The following is a 19,614-nucleotide window of genomic DNA, read 5'->3' as shown; positions in this document are numbered from 1 at the left end:
TTCAGTATATGTGTGTTTTATATCCTTCTTATATTTACACCTAGGTATGTATTTCTTGTGAGTATTTTAAATTTGATTGTTTTCTTAATTTCCTTTTTGGATGATTCATTACCACTATACAGAAATGACACTGATGTTTGTATGCTGAATTTGTACTGTGCAACTTTACTGAATTCTCTTATCAATTCAAACAGGATTTTTTTGGTTGAGTACTTATGGCATTCTTTATATAAGATCGTGTTGACAGAAAATAGAGACAATTTTACTTCTTTATATTTTATTACAATGAATTTTTTTTCTGATACCAGAGAAATACAAATTATCTTAAGAAACTACTATAAGCAATTATATGCCAATAAATTGTATAACCTAGAAAAAAATGATGTATTTCTAAAAACATAAAACCTACCAAGACTAAATCATGAACAAATAGAAACTCTAAATAGATCAATAATGAGTAAAAAGATTGAATTAGTCTCATCAAAGAAAAGCCTTGGACTGGCTGAATTCTATAAAACATTTATTTGGGTTTTATTTATTTATTTATTTATTTATTTATTTATTTATTTGAGATGGAGTCTCACTCTGTCACCCAGGCTGGAGTGCACTGGCATGATCTCAGCTCACTGCAACTTCCATCTCCTGGGGTTCAAGATATCCTCCTGTCTCAGCCTCCTGAATAGCTGGCATGCACCACCACACTCAGATTGCTTTTGTATTTTTTGTAGAGATGGGGTTTCACCATGTTGGCCAGGCTGGTCTCAAACTTCTGAACTCAGGTGGTCCGCCTGCCTTGGCCTCCCAAAGTGCTGGGATTACAGGCATGAGCCACTCACGTGGCCCTTTTTTGTTTATTTGTCTATTTGTTTGGTGGGAATTCTACAAAACATTTAAAGAAGAACTAATACCAATTCTTCTCAAACTCTTCCAAAAAAGTAAAGTTGGAAGAATCCTCCCAAACTTGGTTTATGAGACCAGAATTACCCTGATACTAAAACCAGACAAGGATGCTACAGGAAGATAAAATTACAGGATAATATCCCTGATAGACATAGTTGGAAAAATCCTCAATAAAATATTCACACACCAAATTCTACAACACATTAAAAGGGTTATGCAACATGATCAAGTAGGAATTTTTTCTCTGGAATGCAGGGTTAGTTGAGCATAGGCAAATCAATAAACGTGGTGCACACCACATTAACAGAATGAAGGACAAACATTTTATGATCATCTCCATAGATACAGAAAAAGCATTTGACGAAATTCAATATCACATTTGACAAAATTCAATATCCTTTCATGATAAAAAAAAAAACTCTCAACAAATTTGGTACAGAAAATATTTTCCTCAACACAATAAAGGCCATATATGACAAATCCATAGTGAGCATCTATCTCAACAGTGAAAAGTTGAAAGCTTTTCCTCTAACGTCACAGACAAGACAAGGATGTCCACACTCACCACTTTTTGACATAGTATTGAAAATCCTAGCCAGAGCAATTAGGCAAGAGAAATAAATAAAAGGACTCATGTATTTTGATCCTCTGTTAAGAATACAAATAGTTGAATTATTATGTCTTATCAGATAATTGATCGTTTTATCATTAGGTCATGTTGCTTTTTATTATCAATAATTTTCCTTATTGTGACATCTGCTTTGTTTGAAATTACTATATCTCTTCTGGAGTTTTTGTAAACTGTGTTAGCATAATGTATCTTTCTCCATTGTTTTACTTTTAATCTCTCTAAATATTCATATTTAATGTGAATTTTTCATAGATCACATATTGTTGAGTTTGTTTTTGTTAATCGAATAGGAAAATTTTATTCTTTTTATTTGTGTATTTGGAACATTCACATAGAGAGAGACTATTGTTATAGTTGGATTGATATTAACTATGTTTGATACTGTTTTCTGCACTTTGCACTTCTTCTCTCCTGTTTTTTTCTTTTACTGGTTTAATTGAAATTTTTTTAAAATTTTATTATTATACTTTAAGTTTTATGGTACATGTGCACAAGGTGCAGGTTTGTTACATATTTATACATGTGCCATGTTGGTGTGCTGCACCCATTAACTCATCATTTAGCATTAGGTATATATCCTAATGCTATCTAACCCCCTCCCCCCACCCCACAACAGTCCCCAGTGTGTGATGTTCCCCTTCCTATGTCCATGTGTCCTCACTGTTCAATTCCCACCTATGAGTGAGGACATGAGGTGTTGCTTTTTTTGTCCTTGTGATAGTTTGCTGAGAATGATGGTTTCCAGCTTCATCCACATCCCTACAAAGGACATGAACTCATCATTTTTTACGACTGCATAGTATTCCATGGTGTATATGTGCCACATTTTCTTAATCCAGTCTATCATTGTTGGACATTTGGTTTGGTTCCAAGTCTTTGCTATTGTGAATAGTGATGCAGTAAATGTACGTGTGCATGTGTCTTTATAGCAGCATGATTTATAATCCTTTGGGTATATACCTAGTAATGGGATTGCTGGGTCAGATGGTATTTCTAGTTCTACATCCCTGAGGAATTGCCACACTGACTTCCACAATGGTTGAACTAGTTTACAGTCCCACCAACAGTGTAAAAGTGTTCCCATTTCTCCACATCCTCTCTAGCACCTGTTGTTTCCTGAATTTTTAATGATTGCCATTCTAACTGGTGTGAGATGGTATCTAATTGTGGTTTTCATTTGCATTTCTCTGACGGCCAGGGTTGATGAGCAATTTTTCATGTGTTTTTTGGCTGCATAAATGTCATCTTTTGAGAAGTGCCTGTTCATATCCTTTACCCACTTTTTGATGGGGTTGGTTGTTTTTTTCTTATAAATTTGTTGGAGTTCATTGTAGATTCTGGATATTAGCCCTTTGTCAGATGAGTAGGCTGCAAAAATTTTCTCCCATTCTGTAGATTGCCTGTTTACTCTGATGGTGGTTTCTTTTGCTGTGCAGAAGCTCTTCAGTTTAATTAGATTCCATTTCTCAATTTTGGCTTTTGTTGCCATTGCTTTTGGTGTTTTAGAAATGAAGTCTTTGCACATGTCTATGTCCTGAAAGGTGTTGCCTAGGTTTTCTTCTAGGGTTTTTGTTGTTTTAGGTCTAACATGTAAGTATTTAATCGATCGTGAATTAATTTTTGTATAAGGTGTAAGGAAGGGACCCAGTTTCAGCTTTCTACATATGGCTAGCCAGTTTTCCCAGCACCATTTATTAAATAGGGAATCCTTTTCCCATTGCTTGTTTTTGTCAGGTTTGTCAAAGATCAGATAGCTATAGATGTGTGGTATTATTTCTGAGGGCTCTGTTCTGTTCCATTTGTCTGTGTGTCTGTTTTGGTACCAGTACCATGCTGTTTTGGTTACTGTAGCCTTGTAGTATAGTTTGAAGTCAGGTAGTGTGATGCCTCCAGCTTTGTTCTTTTGGCTTATGATTGACTTGGTGATGCGGGCTGTTTTTTGGTTCCATATGAACTTTAAAGTAGTTTTTTCCAATTCTGTGAAGAAAGTCATTGGTAGCTTGATGGGGATGGCATTGAATCTGTAAATTACCTTGGGCAATATGGCCATTTTCACGACATTGATTCTTCCTACCCATGAGCATGAAATGTTCTTCCGTTTGTTTGTATCCTCTTTTATTTCATTGAGCAGTGGTTTGTAGTTCTCCTTGAAGAGGTCCTTCACATGCCTTGTAAGTTGGATTCCTAGGTATTTTATTCCCTTTGAAGCAATTGTGAATGGGAGTTCAGTCATGATTTGGCTCTCTCTTTGTCTGTTATTGGTGTATAAGAATGCTTGTGATTTTTGTACATTGACTTTGTATCCTGAGTCTTTGCTGAAGTTGCTTATCAGCTTGAGGAGATTTTGGGCTGAGATGATGGGGTTTTCTAGATATACAATCATGTCATTTGCGAACAGGGACAATTTGACTTCCTCTTTTCCTAATTGAATACCCTTTATTTCCTTCTCCTGCCTAATTGCCCTGGCCAGAACTTCCAACACTGTGTGGAATAGGAGTGGTGAGAGAGGGCATCCCTGTCTTGTGCCAGTTTTCAAAGGGAATGCTTCCAGTTTTTGCCCATTCAGTATGATATTGGCTGTGGGTTTGTCATAGATAGCTCTTATCATTTTGAGATACGTCCCATCAATACCTAATTTCTTGAGAGTTTTTAGCATGAAGGTTGTTGAATTTTGCGAAGACCTTTTCTGCATCTATTGAGAAAATCATGTGGTTTTTGTCTTTGGTTCTGTTTATATGTTGGATTACGTTTATTGATTTTCATATGTTGAACCAGGCTTGCATCCCAGGGATGAAGCCCACTTGATCATGGTGGATAAGCTTTTTGATTTGCTGCTGGATTCGATTCACCAGTATTTTATTGAGGATTTTTTCATTGATGTTCATCAAGGATATTGGTCTAAATTCTCTTTTTTTATTGTGTCTCTGCCATGCTTTGGTATTAGGATGATGCAGGCCTCATAAAATGAGTTAGGGAGGATTCCCACTTTTTCTATCGATCGGAATAGTCTCAGAAGGAATGGTACTAGCTCCTCTTTGTACCTCTGGTAGAATTCGGCTGTGAATCCCTCTGGTCCTGGACTTTTCTTGGTTGGTAAGCTATTGATTATTGCCTCAATTTCAGAGCCTGTTATTGGTCTATTCAGAGATTCAACTTCTTCCTGGTTTAGTCTTGGGAGGATGTATGTGTCCAGGAATTTATCCCTTTCTTCTAGGTTTTCTAGTTTATTTGCGTAGAGATGTTTATAGCATTTTCTGATGGTAGTTCGTATTTCTGTGGGATCGGTAGTGATATCCCCTTTATCATTTTTTATTGCATCTATTTGATTCTTCTCTGTTTTCTTCTTTATTAGTCTTGCTAGCAATCTATCAATTTTGTTGATCTTTTCAAAAAACCAGCTCCTGGATTCATTGATTTTTTTGAAGGGTTTTTTGTGTCTCTATTTCCTTCCGTTGCGCTCTGATCTTAGTTATTTCTTGCCTTCTGCTAGCTTTTGAATGTATTTGCTCTTGCTTTTCTAGTTCTTTTAACTGTGATGTTAGGGTGTCAATTTTAGATCTTTCCTGCTTTCTCTTGTGGGCATTTGGTGCTATAAATTTCCCTCTACACACTGCTTTGAATGTGTCCCAGAGATGCTGGTATGTTGTGTCTTTGTTTTCCTTGGTGTCAAAGAACATCTTTATTTCTGCCTTCATTTCGTTATTTACCCAGTAGTCATTCAGGAGCAGGTTGTTCAGTTTCCATGTAGTTGAGCAGTTTTGAGTGAGTTTCTTAATCCTGAGTTCTAGTTTGATTGCACTGTGGTCTGAGAGAGAGTTTGTTATAATTTCTGTTCTTTTGCATTTGTTGAGGAGTGCTTTACTTCTAACTGTGTGGTCAGTTTTGGGGTAGGTGTGATGTGGTGCTGAAAAGAATGTATATTCTGTTGAATTGAGGTGGAGAGTTCTGTAGATGTCTATTAGGTCTGCTTGGTGCAGAGCTGAGTTCAATTACTGGGTATCCTTCTTAACTTTCTGTCTCTTTGATCTGTCTAATGTTGACAGTGGTGTGTTAAATTCTTCCATTATTATTGTGTGGGAGTCTAAGTCTCTTTGTAGGTCACTAAGGGCTTGCTTTATGAATCTGGGTGCTTCTGTATTGGGTGCATATCTATTTAGGATATTTAGCTCTTCTTGTTGAATTGATCCCTTTACCATTATGTAATGGCCTTCTTTGTCTCTTTTGATCTTTCTTGGTTCAAAGTCTGTTTTATCAGAGACTAGGATTGCAACACCTGCTTTTTTTTGTTTTCCATTTGCTTGGTAGATCTTCCTCCATCCCTTTATTTTGAGCCTATGTGTGTCTCTGCACATGAGATGAGTTTCCTGAATACAACACTCTGATGGGTCTTGATTCTTTATCCAATTTGCCAGTCTGTGTCTTTTAATTGGAGCATTTAGCCCATTTACATTTAAAGTTAATATTGTTATATGTGAATTTGATCCCGTCATTATGATGTTAGCTGTTTATTTTGCTCATTAGTTGATTCCGTTTCTTCCTAGCCTTTATGGTCTTTACAATTTGGCTTTTTTTTTTTTTTTTTTTTTTTTTGCAGTGGCTGTTACCGGTTGTTCCTTTCCATGTTTAGTGCCTCCTTCGGGAGCTCTTTTAGGGCAGGCCCATTGGTGATGAAATCTCTCAGCATTTGCTTGTCTGTAAGGTATTTTATTTCTCCTTTGCTTATGAAGCTTGGTTTGGCTGGATATGAGATTCTGGTTTGAAAATTGTTTCCTTTAAAAATGTTGAATATTTGTCCCCACTCTCTTCTGGCTTGTAGAGTTTCTGCAGAGAGATCAGCTGTTAGTCTGATGGGCTTCCCTTTGTGGGTAACCTGACCTTTCTCTCTGGCTGCCCTTAACATTTTTTCCTTCATTTCAACTTTGGTGAATCTGACAATTATTTGTCTTGGTGTTGCTCTTCTCAAGGAGTATCTTTATGTCATGCTCTGTATTTCCTGAATTTGAATGTTGGCCTTCCTTGCTTGGTTGGGGAAGTTCTCCTGGATAATATCCTGCAGAGTGTTTTCCAACTTGGTTCCATTCTCCCTGTCACTTTCATGTACACCAATCAGACGTAGATTTGGTCTTTTCACATAGTCCCATATTGCTTGGAGGCTTTGTTCATTTCTTTTTATTCTTTTTCTTTAAACTTCTCTTCTCACTTCATTTCATTCATTTCATCTTCCATCACTGACACCCTTTCTTCCAGTTGATCACATCAGCTACTGAGGCTTCTGCATTCACCACATAGCTCTTGTTCCTTGGTTTTCAGCTCCATCAGATCCTTTAAGGACTTCTCTGCATTGGTTATTCTAGTTATCCATTTGTCTAATTTTTTTTCAAAGCTTTTAACTTCCTTGCCATTGGTTTGAATTTCCTCCTGTAGCTTGGAGTAGTTTGATCATCTGAAGCCTTCTCTCAACTCGTCAAAGTCATTCTCCATCCAGCTTTGTTCTGTTGCTGGTGAGGAGCTGCATTCCTTTGGAGGAGGAGAGACACTTTAATTTTTAGAGTTTCCAGTTTTTCTGCTCTGTTTTTTCCCATCTTTGTGGTTTTATCTACCTTTGGTCTTTGAGAATGTTGACGTACAGATGGGTTTTTGGCGTGGATGTCCTTTCTGTTTGTTAGTTTTCCTTCTAAAAGACAGGACCCTCAGCTGCAGGTCTGTTGGAATTTGCTAGAGGTCCACTCCAGACCCTGTTTGCCTGGGTATCAGCAGCAGTGGCTGCAGAACAGTGGATATTGGTGAACCGCAGATGCTGCTGCCTGATCATTCCACTGGAAGTTTTGTCTCAGAGGAGTACCCGGCCATGTGAGGTGTCAGTCTGGCCCTACTGGGGGGTGCCTCCCAATTAGGCTACTCGGGGGTGAGGGACCCACTTGAGGAGGCAGTCTTCCCATTCTCAGATCTCAAGCTGTGTGCTGGGAGAGCCACTACTCTCTTCAAAGCTGTCAGAGAGGGACATTTAAGTCTGCAGAGGTTACTGCTGTCTTTTTCTTTGTCTGTGCCCTGCCCCCAGAAGGGGAGCCTACAGAAGCAGGCATGCCTCCTTGAGCTGTGGTGGGCTCCACCCATTTCAAGCTTCCTGGCTGCTTTTTTTTACCTAATCAAACAACTAACTCAGCAATGGCGGGCGCCCCTCCCCCAGCATCGCTGCCGCCTTGTAGTTTGATCTCGGACTGCTATGCTAGCAATGAGCAAGAGTCCATGGGCGTAAGACTCTCTGAGCCAGGTACAGGATATGATCTCCTAGTGTGCCGTTTTTTAAGCCTGTTGAAAAAGGGCAGTATTAGGGTGGGAGTGACCCGATTTTCCAGGTGCTGTCTGTCACTGCTTTCTTTGACTAGGAAAGGGAATTCCCTGACCCCTTGTGCTTCCCATGTGAGGGGATGCCTCACCCTGCTTTGGCTCACACACGGTGTGCTGCACCCACTGTCCTGCAGCTACTGTCTGGCACTCCCCAGTGAGATGTACCCAATACATTTTTATGACTCCTTTATTTATCTTCTTTTACCATATCGATTATATTTATTTGTAAGGTTTTTAGAGTCTGTTTCTGAAGTTTGCATTTTCCTTCAGACTTTAATTGTTGTTACATTTTTGCATGCCTTGTAATGTTTTGGTTGAATGTTGTACATTATTTATTGGGTAATAGAAACTGAGGAATGCATACACAAATTATTTGTTTTTGTATTCAGTAAGAGTGAACAATCCAAAACAAATTTTTTAATCCCATTTACAAAAATAATAAAAATACTTAGAAGCAAATTACACCAAGGAGGTACAAGACCTTTATACTGAAAACTATAAATATTGCTGAAAGAAATTGATGGAGGTGCAAATAAATCAAAAGATATCCAGTGTTCATGAATTAGACGATTATTATTTTTAAAATATCCATGCTACAAAAGTTACATACAAACTGAATGCAATCCCTATAAAAATTCCAATAGAATATTTCACAGAATTAGAAGACAAAATTCTAAAGTTAGTATAAAACTTCAAAATACCGTGAGTAGCCAAATAATTCTTGAGAAAAAGAAGAATTCTTGAAGGCAGTACACTTCCTGGTCTCAAAATATGTAACAAAGCTTCTGCAATCTGAAAGTGAAGTGCCACCACAAAAACAGAGAAATAGACAAATGAAACAGAATAGAAAACCAGAAATAAACTGACACATATAGAGACCACTAATTCTGACAAGGGTTCCAAGAACACACAATGGGTAAAACAAACTCTCGTCAACAAATTGTCTTGGGAAAACCAGATCTCCACAAACAACATAATTGAATTAGATTATTATCTTATACCATATATAAAATACCTTTAATGAACTAAAGACTTAAATATAAAACCTAAAACTGACAAAATCCAAGGGGAAGCCTGAGACATTGGTCAATGATATTTGTAAGTGCGACCCCAAAAGCAAAAAAGACAAAAGCAAAATTAACAAGTTGGACTACATTAAACTAAAAAGCTTCTGCACATAAAAAGAAACAAGCAACAAATAAAAAAGACAATCTCCATATTGGGATAATATATTTTTAAAGCATGTATATGATAAGAAGTGAATATCCAGAATATATAAGGAACACATACAATTCAATAACAATAAAGTTAAATAACCCAGTGAAAAAATGAACATAGGATCTAAAAAACATTTTTCCAAAGAAGACATAGAAGTAACTCATACCTAAGGTTATTTGAGTGTGAGTCTTCTGGGCTGCTCTTCTTACTTTGGCCTAAGTAAACTCAAAATAATATTTTGGGCCTCAGTCTCTTCCTTTTAGGTTTACATTTCTGGCCCTGTGAGCAGGATTCAGAGTAACTTCTCCCAACCACCGAGTGTTTCTCTCTGAAAGTGATACTCAGTATCAGCATAAACACATTGCATTCTCTCCATCTTCAGAAGTCCCATTAAGTATTTCAAGTGAGTGCTCCTGAATTTAGATCTCCCACTCGGTGATTGAAGGTCTAGACTTTATTTGGGATATTTTCCAACTCCTTTTTTCCACCCTCAAGAGTGAAAACTTCTGTCTTTGTCTTTGGACAAAAGATTTGGGTAAGGAGATCTGCAGAGAACTGCCTTTTTCTGCCTCTGTCTCACAGCAGGAGGCTGAGGTCAAAGGATTGATACTTAGGCACTGTTGGTTTTGTTTCACATAGCATGCTTTTAACATTGCAGCTGTTTCCTATTACTTAAAAATTTAGACTTAGTTTTTTTATTTGTGACTAATTCCTATTAGTTCCTAATTGAAACATGGTGAGTTCTCTTGCCCCAAAGAAAGCAGGGTGAATTCTCTTTCCCCAAAGAAAAGAGGTGATTTGCTCACTCTGACCCATTTGAGTGCTCCAAGTGACTGCAGACTTTACAGACATATCTAAGGCATTACCCATGATGTGACACAGCCTCATAGGGACCTTACCACCAGAAGAACATTTTTAAGGGACAACTTTTCTGTTCCTCCAGATGGGTATGAGGAACTGACCCACAACCCCCATAATATGAGCACTCTGCTGTCACTTGGCACTTAGAGGCAGTCCAAGACACATATGCAAGTGATTTATGATGCTTGGGTAAAACCTAGAAGAGTGACACTCATAAGCAGCACACTTTTTACCCACACATATTCCTGGGTTTGGCCACTTTTGAAAAGCTCCTAGATTATTAAAAAAAAAAAAAAAAAAAAAAAAAAAAAAAATCAAGCTTCAAAATTCGAGCAGTCTTTTACAAAACAACCACCATTAGAAACACCAGCTAGATTTATGCATGACACTTATGGGACAACTCCTTGTAAATATCTAGAAGAGTGGACTCACCTAACCCAAAATAGTCATAAGCAACAATGACCAAAATTATGATCTTTTGAAATGACTAACAATTTATTTACTGGCACAATTGGAAAAAGACAGTTTGAATAGGAAAGTTACTTCTAATGGCACTTAAAAACTTCTAAAAGAAATCTTGAGAGAAAAAAATTACATTCAAGGCATAAGTAAAAGGATATTTGAAAGTATTTAAGAATATTTTCAAGACTTTCTTTTTATTGCCTCCAACTGCTCCTTCTTCTTCTATCCTTGTGATCTGAACTCATTCCTTTCTGCTTGCTCCTTTGGCTCTCATATATATCTTAGGCAGATTTTTTTTCCTTTTGGAATTTCACAATGCACACATTTTCTTCTTTTAGAAAGAAACTCTAAAAGAATTTGGAATAAGTAAACAAACGAAAAAACTATAGAATGAGAATAACACTACTGAGATTAAAAAAATGCAGATCCAACAAATTGTTTTCTAAACCAGAGGTAATGAATGGAATTGATGATTTATTGACCATTTATCAGACAATACCCTTTAAATGCCCTGCACTCCTTTGGAGATGTAAATCTTTTAATGTATTTGAAATGCTAACATCCAGGGAATTAGCTAAGCCGCATTCCATCTTAAATAAGATTTGAAACAAGTTAAAATATGTCAAATGCTCAAAAGGCCTGCTTTGGATTTCCTGCAGGATTAAAAACAACAACAACAGCAAGGACAAAACGGCAGATCACTTGAGGTCAGGAGTTTGAGACCAGCCTGGTCAACATGGTGAAACCCCATCTCTATTAAAAATACAAAAATTAGCCGGGCATGGTGACACAGGCCTGTAATCCCAGCTACTCGGGAGGCTGAGGCAGGAAAATCGCTTGAACCCGGGAGGCAGAGGTTGCAATGAGCTGAGATTGTGCTACTGCACTCCAGCCTGGGCGACAGAGTGAGACTCTGTATAAAAAATAAAAATAAAAATAAAAACTATATTATTTGTAATCCAATCTATGTAAAGTGTCAGGTGGTAACTTTTTGTCCATTGTCACTGCCATGTGTACTTGCTGAGCTATTCTTTATTTTTTATTGCAATTATGTTATCTGTTAATTTACAAAGGCCAGGCACGGTGGCACACACCTGTAATCCCAGCATTTTGGGATGCCAAGGCGGGCAGATCACTTCAAGTCAGGAGTTTGAGACCAGCCTGGTCAGCGTGGTGAAACCCCATCTCTACTAAAAATACAAAAATTAGCCAGGCATGATGGCAGGTGCCCGTGGTCCCAGCTGCTCGGGAGGCTGAGGCAGGAGAATTGCTTGGACCTGGGAGGAGGAGGTTACAGTGAGCAGAGATCACATCACTGCACTCCAGCCTGGACAGCGGAGTGAAACTGTCTCAAAAATAAATAAGTAAATAAGGATAAAGTGAGATGAGGTATCTCTCTGTTGCCCAGATGGGAGTGCAGTGGCACAATCAAGACTCACTGAAGCTTCAACCTCCCAGGCTCAAGCAATCCTCTCGTCTCTGCCTCTTGGGTGGCTGGGACTGTGGGCACACACCACCACCCTCTGCTAACTTATTTTTTATGGAGATAGAGGTCTCACTATGTTGCCAAGGCTGGGAATTTGTTCTTGAAGAAGCAAGGTAGATGGTGAGAGTATCCTTGTTCATGGCACAGAGGGGACTGGGTTGAGACAGGAGTGCTGACTCACCATCCCTTTCCATTCCTCCCTTAATTCTCATCAGAGTTCCCACGTCGGACGAGATGGTGTCTTCTGCACAGCTGGACTTCAACCTGCAGGCTCTTCTGGGACAGCTCAGCCAGGATGAGTTGTGCAAGTTCACGTCTCTGATCAGGACCGTCTCCCTGGGAAATGAGCTACAAAAGATCCCCCAGACATAGGTAGACAAGGCTGATGGGAAGCAACTGGCAGAAATCATCACCAGCCATTGCCACAGCTACTGGATGAAGATAGAGACCATCCAGGTCTTTGAAAAGATGCACCGAGCGGATCTGTCTGAGAAAGTAAAGGATGAACTCAGAGAAGACACTTTGAAATCAAGCCTGTATCATTAGGGAAAACAGGGAAAGAAGAGCCAAAACCTATAGACCTGAAACAAATGCTGGGGCGTTTCGAAGCAGAAGCACTAGAGTTTATAGAAACGGAGGAAGATGTCACCAGCCTAAGAGAAGCTAAAGAAGTCTTGAAAGGAGAAAAGCCAGGTAAAGAGGATAGGTACAGGAGTATATTGAAGACGAAGTTCCGGCAAATGTGGAAAACCTGGCCTGGAGACCTCAAAGTGGTCCATATTATGGCTCAGAGATACAAGATGCTGATCCCGTTCAGCAACCCCAGGGTGCTTCCCGGGCCCTGCCCACACACGGTGGTGCTGCATGGTCCTGCGGGCCTTGGGAAAACCACGCTGGCCAAGAAATTAATGCTGGACTGGGCAGAGGACAACCTCAGCCAGAAATTTAGATAGGCTTTCTACCTCACCTGCAAGGAGCTCATCTGCCTGGGCCCGTGCAGTTTTGCAGAGCTGGTCTTCAGGAACTGGCCTGAATTGCAGGATGACATTCCAAACATCCTAGCCCAAGCACAGAAAATCCTGTTCGTGGTCGACGGCTTTGATGAGCTGGGAGCCCCACCTGGGGCACTGATCTGTGGGGACTGGGAGAAGCAGAAGCCGGTGCTGGTCTTCTTGGGGAGGTTACTGAAGAGGAAGATGTTACCCAAGGCCACCGTGCTGGTCACCGCGTGGCCTGGGGGCCCTGAGAGACCTCCGGCTGTTGGTGGAGCGGCCGATCTATGTAAGGGTGGAGGAGTTCCTGGAGAAGGACAGGAGGGCATATTTCCTGAGACACTTTGGAGACGAGGACCAAGCCATGCGTGCCTTTGAGCTGATGAGAAGAAACGCAGCCCTATTCCAGCCTGTCTCGGCGCCCATGGTGTGCTGGATCATGTGCATGAGTCTGAAGCTGCAAAGGTTAGAAGGGGAAGGACCCGCCCCACCCGCACGGGGCTGTTCCTGCGCTTCCTTTGCGGCCGGTTCCCGCAGGGCGCACAGCTCTGGGGCGTGCTGCGGGCGCTGAGCCTCCTGGCGGCACAGGGCCTGTGGGCGCAGATGTCAGTGTTCCGTGGAGAGGACTTGGCGAGGCTCGGGGTGCAGGAGTTCAACATCCGCCCGTCCCTGGACAGAGACATCCTCCGCCAGGACAGAGTCTCTAAAGGCTGCTATTCCTACATCCACCTCAGCTTCCAGCAGTTTTTCACTGTGCTGTTCCACGCCCTGGAGGAGGAGGAGGAGGAGGAGGACAAGGACGGCCACGCCTGGGACAATGGAGACGTGCAGAAGCTGCTTTCTAGAGAAGAAAGACTCAAGAACCCCGACCTGATCCAAGCAAGACACTTCTTATTCGGCTTCGCCAACGAGAAGAGAGCCAAGGAGTTGGAGACCACTTTGGGCTGCCTGATGTCACTGGAGATCAAACAGGAATTACTGTGATGAGAGATAAATTGTGAAAAGGTTGGACACTCAACAATGACGAATCCGAAGGAGCTCTTGTGCTGTCTGTACGAATCTCAGGAGGAGGAGCTGGTGAAGGGAGTGACGGCTCCGTTCAAAGAAATATCCCTGCACTTAAATGCAGTAGACATTATGCTGTTTTCAATCTGCCTCAAGCATTGTCGAAACTTGCAGAAAATGCCACTGCAGGCAGCAAAGGCAAAGCTCCCGGAGAATGTCACTGTGTCTGAATCAGATGCTGAAGTTGAGAGATCCCGGGATGATCAACACATGCTTCCTTTCTGGACTGACCTTTGTTCCATATTTGGCTCAAATAAGGATCTGATCATTCTAGAAATCAATAATAGCTTTCTTAGTGCCACATTAGTAAGGATCCTGTGTGAACAAATAGCTTCTGACACCTGTCGTCTCCAGAGAGTGATGTTCAAAAACATTTCCCCAGCTGATGCTTATCGGAACCTCTGCCTAGCTCTTTGAGGTCACAAGACTGTAAGATATCTGACCCTTCAAGGCAATGACCAGAATGATATGCTTCCTGCATTGTGTGAGGTCTTGAGACACTCAAAATGTAACCTGCAATATCTCAGGTTGGTGTCTTTTTCCACCACCACTTAGCAATGGGCTGATCTCTCCTTGGCCCTTGAAGTCAACCAGTCCCTGACATGTGTAAACCTCTCCCACAATGAGCTCTTGGATGAGGGTGCCAAGTTGCTGCACACAACTTTGAGACACCCAAAATGCTTCCTGCCGAGGTTGTTGTTGGAAAACTGTCACTTTATAGAAGCCAATTGCAAGAACTTTGCTGCTGTTTTGGTTGTCAGCGGGGAGCTGACACACCTGTGCTTGGCCAAGAACCCCCCCCCCTCGGGGATACATGGGTGATGTTTCTGTGTAAGGGTTTGAGTTACCCCCATTGTAAACTACAGACCCTGGTGCTGTGGGACTGTGACATAACTAGCAATGGCTGCTGTTATCTCGCAGAGCTTCTCCAAGAAAAATCAAGCCTAATGTGCTTGGATCTGGGACTGAATCACATAGGAGTTACTGGAGTGAAGCTCCTATGTGAGGCTTTGAAGAAACCACTGTGTAACTTGAGATGTCTGTGGTTGTGGGGGTGTTCCATCCCTCTGTTCAGTTGTGAGGACCTCTGCTCTGTGCTCAGCTGCAACCACAGCCTCGTTGCTCTGGACCTGAGCCAGAATCCCTTGGGCTCTAGTCGAGTAAAGATGCTGTTTGAAACCTTGACACATCCAAATTGCACCCTCCAGACACTCAGGTTGAAAATAGATGACTTTAATGATGAACTCGATAAGCTGCTGGAAGAAATAGAAGAAAACAACCCACAACTGCCTGTTGATAACTGAGAAACATGATCCCTTGGGGGGGAAAAAGGCTTTCTTCTCATTACTTCATTATCTGAATCCCCCCAGAGTCATTCATTCTCAATGAAGTCATGGATTTTCCAGGTGTTGGTGAACAGCCTGTGACTCTTCCCCTTCCCTACCCCCACTTCTCGGGGATAATGAGTTGATTGCTGGGCTAGGTGTTTTAGCCATGGTTCTGCCTCTGGTTTACATAGAATGTGCGCATGTCCTTAACCTTGTTATGTATGAAATATACGTATCACGGGTATATTGAGAGAAATAAAGGTGAGAGCATTCACAAAAAAAAACCAAAAAACAAAAAAACAAAAAAAGCAACTCTATCTTTTGGCTAGAATTCCGTACTTTCATTGCCAACACCCAGAATCCATTTCTGGTCAGAAAACCAATCCCATTTGTATAATTTTTGAACTTTTGGGATACTCATTTGTTATTGATTATTTTCCCTTCCATTGATCCTTTTTGATTTCCTGGCTTTTTTCATCTATGGGGCATATGGAGAGTTTGGACCTTCATACTTGGGTGCTCACTGAGAAGCATAGGTGCTAGAAAATATGACCAGATGGAAATGTGAGTTGTAATCCACTTAGAGCTGGTGAAACTTCCCTTTTTTGAGCTATCTTATCAGTGGTTCTGAATCTTGTGAAGGCTGCTTTGCACTTCTTTGGAATGTGAAAGGAAAATAAATTTTGAAACCCCAAACTCACTAAGCCAAAGGGAGACGTCAAGCAGGGAACTGGGTCATGCAAACATGCCTCCAACTTTTGTTCCTAGATGAGATGGATACAAAGATGAAAAGGTACATACCTCCTTCACATTTTGCCCACAAGGAAATTTTTTTGTGAGCCCCAAGATCTTTAGCTTAAAGCATTTCTGATAAAGTTCACCATGGCAATGTAAATTGATAGCTTATTTTCACAGGTATAGAGGACATAGGACAGAACTAAAAGTCGTCCCTCTACCCACCTAAGACAAACACATATCTTATTATTTTTCTCTATTCTATTGTCTATGTTATCTTATGTAAAAAGGCAGATTCACTGAGCCAGACAAATACATAAATGACTATTTTCCCCTCCTACCCTCTCACATGAAAATTGTATTTCTCAATATTCCACCCTTTCCCCTTTAAATTTGAAGCCCTCATAATCATCTTGGAAGAAAGGCATATACCAGTGTCCCAGGCATACATACTTAACTTTGGGAAATAAACTTCTTTGAGGTTATTTCTTTGATTGACATCTGGTAACCACAGAGGGATCCTGAGTGAAGGTTGCCAAGTCCTGCAGCAGCTTTCCTATTGAGGCAGAAGAATAGGGGCTGGGGACAGGGAACCTAAGGACTTCCTAGAACTAAATCAAACAGAAAAACCACAACTTTCTAAGACCAAGTAAATAACTTTGTAGCTCAACTTCAGCTATGGCAGGAAACATCCGCTTCATTTGCATAGGGTGTACATCAAGTATATAAGTTTATAAGCTCACTTCATCCTCTTAATTTGTATAGGGTGTACACCAAGTAAATAACTTTGAAACTTCACTGCAGCCTCTTCATTTACATAGGGTGTATACCAAGTAAAAAATGGGAAACCTATAGAGGATATTTAAATGCCAGAAAATTCCATAACTGGGTCCTTGAGCCACTTGCTCGGGCCACTCCCACCCTGTAAAGTGTTCTTTGGTTTTCAATAAATCTCTGTTTTTGTTTCTTCATTTTTTCCAAGATTTCTTTGTACATTTTGTCCAATTCTTTGTTCAAAACACCAGGAACCTGGACACCCCCCACTGGTAACATATTTTGGTGAGCCAGCCAGGCAGTAAGCCCAAAGTTTGGGGTTTATTTTTCTCCTTTTTCTTTCTCCTCCATACAGGGGAATCTCTGTCTCTCTTTTCCTTTCCAACTCAGGACGCTTGGTGGGCAGCACCTAAACATGGAGGTAACTGCCGGTTTCTGGCCAGGGCCATGCTCCTGTGTTGCCTGAAGGCCGAGGAGTGAATGGAGAAGTTGCTCTGCCCAGAAAGGGGAAGGACTCTTTTCTATCTTTTCTGTTTGTGGTTCCTGATCTCTACATGTGGCACAGCTCTTCGGGGTGAACCTGCATGCATTTCAGGTCATTTAAATCTTCGCTTGTTATGCTAAATTCTTCCCTTCCTCTACTTGACTGGCTAAGTGTTGCGGGAAGTCAGGGACCCCAGATGGAGGGACTGGCTGGAGCCATGGCAGGGGAACATAAATTTTGAAGATTTCACCTTAATATGGGCATTTATCAGTTCCCAAATAATACTTTTATAATTTCTTATGCCTGTCTTTACTTTAATGTCTTAATCCTGTTATCTTCGTAAGCTGAGGATGTATGTCACCTCAGGACCACTGTGATAATTGTGTTAACTGTACAAATTGACTGTAAAACATGTGTGTTTGAACAATATGAAATCAGTGCACCTTGAAAAAGAACAGAATAACAGTGATTTTTATGGAACAAGGGAAGACAACCATAAGGTCTGACTGCCTGCAGGGTTGGGCAAAAAGAGCCATATTTTTCTTCTTGCAGAAAGCCTATAAACGAATGTGCAAGTAGGAAAGATATGGCTAAATTCTTTTCCTAGCAAGGAATATTAATATTAATACCCTGGGAAAGGAATGCATTCCTGGGGGGAGGTCTATAAACAGCTGCTCTGGGGATGTCTGTCTTGTGCAATTGAGATAAGGACTGAGATACACCTTGGTCTCCTGTAGAACTCTCAGGTTTACTATGGTGGGGAAAAACTCTGCCTTGGTAAATTTGTGGTCAGACTGGTTCTCTGTTCTTGAACCCTGTTTTCTGTTGTTTTAGATGTTTATCAAGACAATACGTGCACTGCTGAACATAGACCCTTATCAGTGGTTCTGCTTTTGCCCTTTGCCCTGTGATCTTTGTTGGACCCTTATCAGTGGTTCTGCTTTTGACCTTTGTCCTGTTCCCTCAGAAGCATGTGATCTTTGTTAGACCCTTATTAGTGGTTCTTCTTTCTGCCCTTTGAAGCATGCGATCTTTGTACCTACTCCCTGTTCTTACACGCCCTCCCCTTTTAAACCCTTAATAAAAACTTGCTGGTCTGAGACTCAGGTGGGCATCACGGGGGTGTGATATCACCCCCAGTGGCCCAGCTGTAAAATTCCTCTCTTTGTACTGTCTCCTTTTATTTCTCTGCTGGCCAACACTTATGGAAAATAGAAAGAACCTATGTTGAAATATTGGGAGCGGGTTCCCCCAATAGCTAAGAAAAAAAAAAGAAACCCACTCAGCCTCCAGTTCCTATCATTACAGTTCATGGCTATCACTGTAGTCAAACGGGATTCACGGGAAAGCATGGTCTTATCAAATTATAAGGATGCTAAAAGTCAGGGATGATACCCAGGAACCAAAGGAAAGCCCATAGAAAGTCATTGCCTCTGAAGGGAAAACAAAAGAAGTGGTACCGGTGCCCACATAAAGTCAGAGATTTCTGACACTGTAATACTGGACCCCAAAAGGGGATGCCCCCAGGGGATCAAACTCCAGACCTTCACCTCTCCAAAGGGGATGCCCTAGGTAGAGATTCTGAGGTCCAATACTAAGCCCTTTCTAAAATTTTCTCTCACAGATCACAATGGCAACTTTGGTAATGCTGTTTGGCACCAATACTGTTTGGAATCTGGAGTTTGCTGTTGAATGGAAAAGTGAGATGAAGTTGTGCTGCTCTTCTAAGCAAAGGACTGACCTCAGTGTTCTTTGGAGTCTGAGGAGGTTTGGCCTTCAAAATTAAAACTGCCATGGAAACTGCTTTACCCAAAACTTTGGTCCACAGCCTTCATTGGATTAGCTATTGGGGCAAACAAAGTAAAAGCAGTGAGCTTGTATTACTATCTCATGGCTAGAGTTACGAGGTAAAAGCTGTTAGAGCTTCATCTGTGTGTGTGTATACATGTCTAGATGTGTTTACTTGTATGTATACTTATTTTTATATATTGCATCTACCAAATTGGCTTGTAAGTAAAAGAGCACTCATAAATGAAATAAGTCTAGGCAATTTTCAAGTTCACGTGACTTAAGTATAACTTTACTAAATGAGCTGGTTTCAAAATTATTGGTAAAATTAAAATAGAAATGCCTTCAGAACTGGCAGCATAAATTTTTTTTCTGGATTTTATATTGGTCTCTGCCAGATATTTTGAGGTGTTAGGGTTTAGCATAGAAGGTTATAAAACTCTAAATCTAACCAAAACAAAATGATCTTGGTTTGCATGCCTTCATTTTTTTTTTTTTTTTGACAAATGAGAGTAATTTAATGTTTTTAGCTAAATCTTCTG

At 40.6% G+C, this 19,614-nt stretch overlaps 1 pseudogene; it reads left to right on the top strand.

Annotated features, from left to right (window-relative positions):
* The first annotated feature begins 12,135 nt into the window (after positions 1–12,135).
* Positions 12,136–15,397, top strand: LOC473634 (NACHT, LRR and PYD domains-containing protein 2-like; annotated as a pseudogene).
* The last annotated feature ends 4,217 nt before the right edge of the window (positions 15,398–19,614 follow it).

Source organism: Pan troglodytes, chromosome X (assembly GCF_028858775.2).
Source record: "Pan troglodytes isolate AG18354 chromosome X, NHGRI_mPanTro3-v2.0_pri, whole genome shotgun sequence".
NCBI classification, from domain to species: domain Eukaryota; kingdom Metazoa; phylum Chordata; class Mammalia; order Primates; family Hominidae; genus Pan; species Pan troglodytes.
The sequence above is the reverse complement of the archived record's forward strand: the minus strand, read 5'-3'. Positions and strand labels throughout refer to the sequence as shown.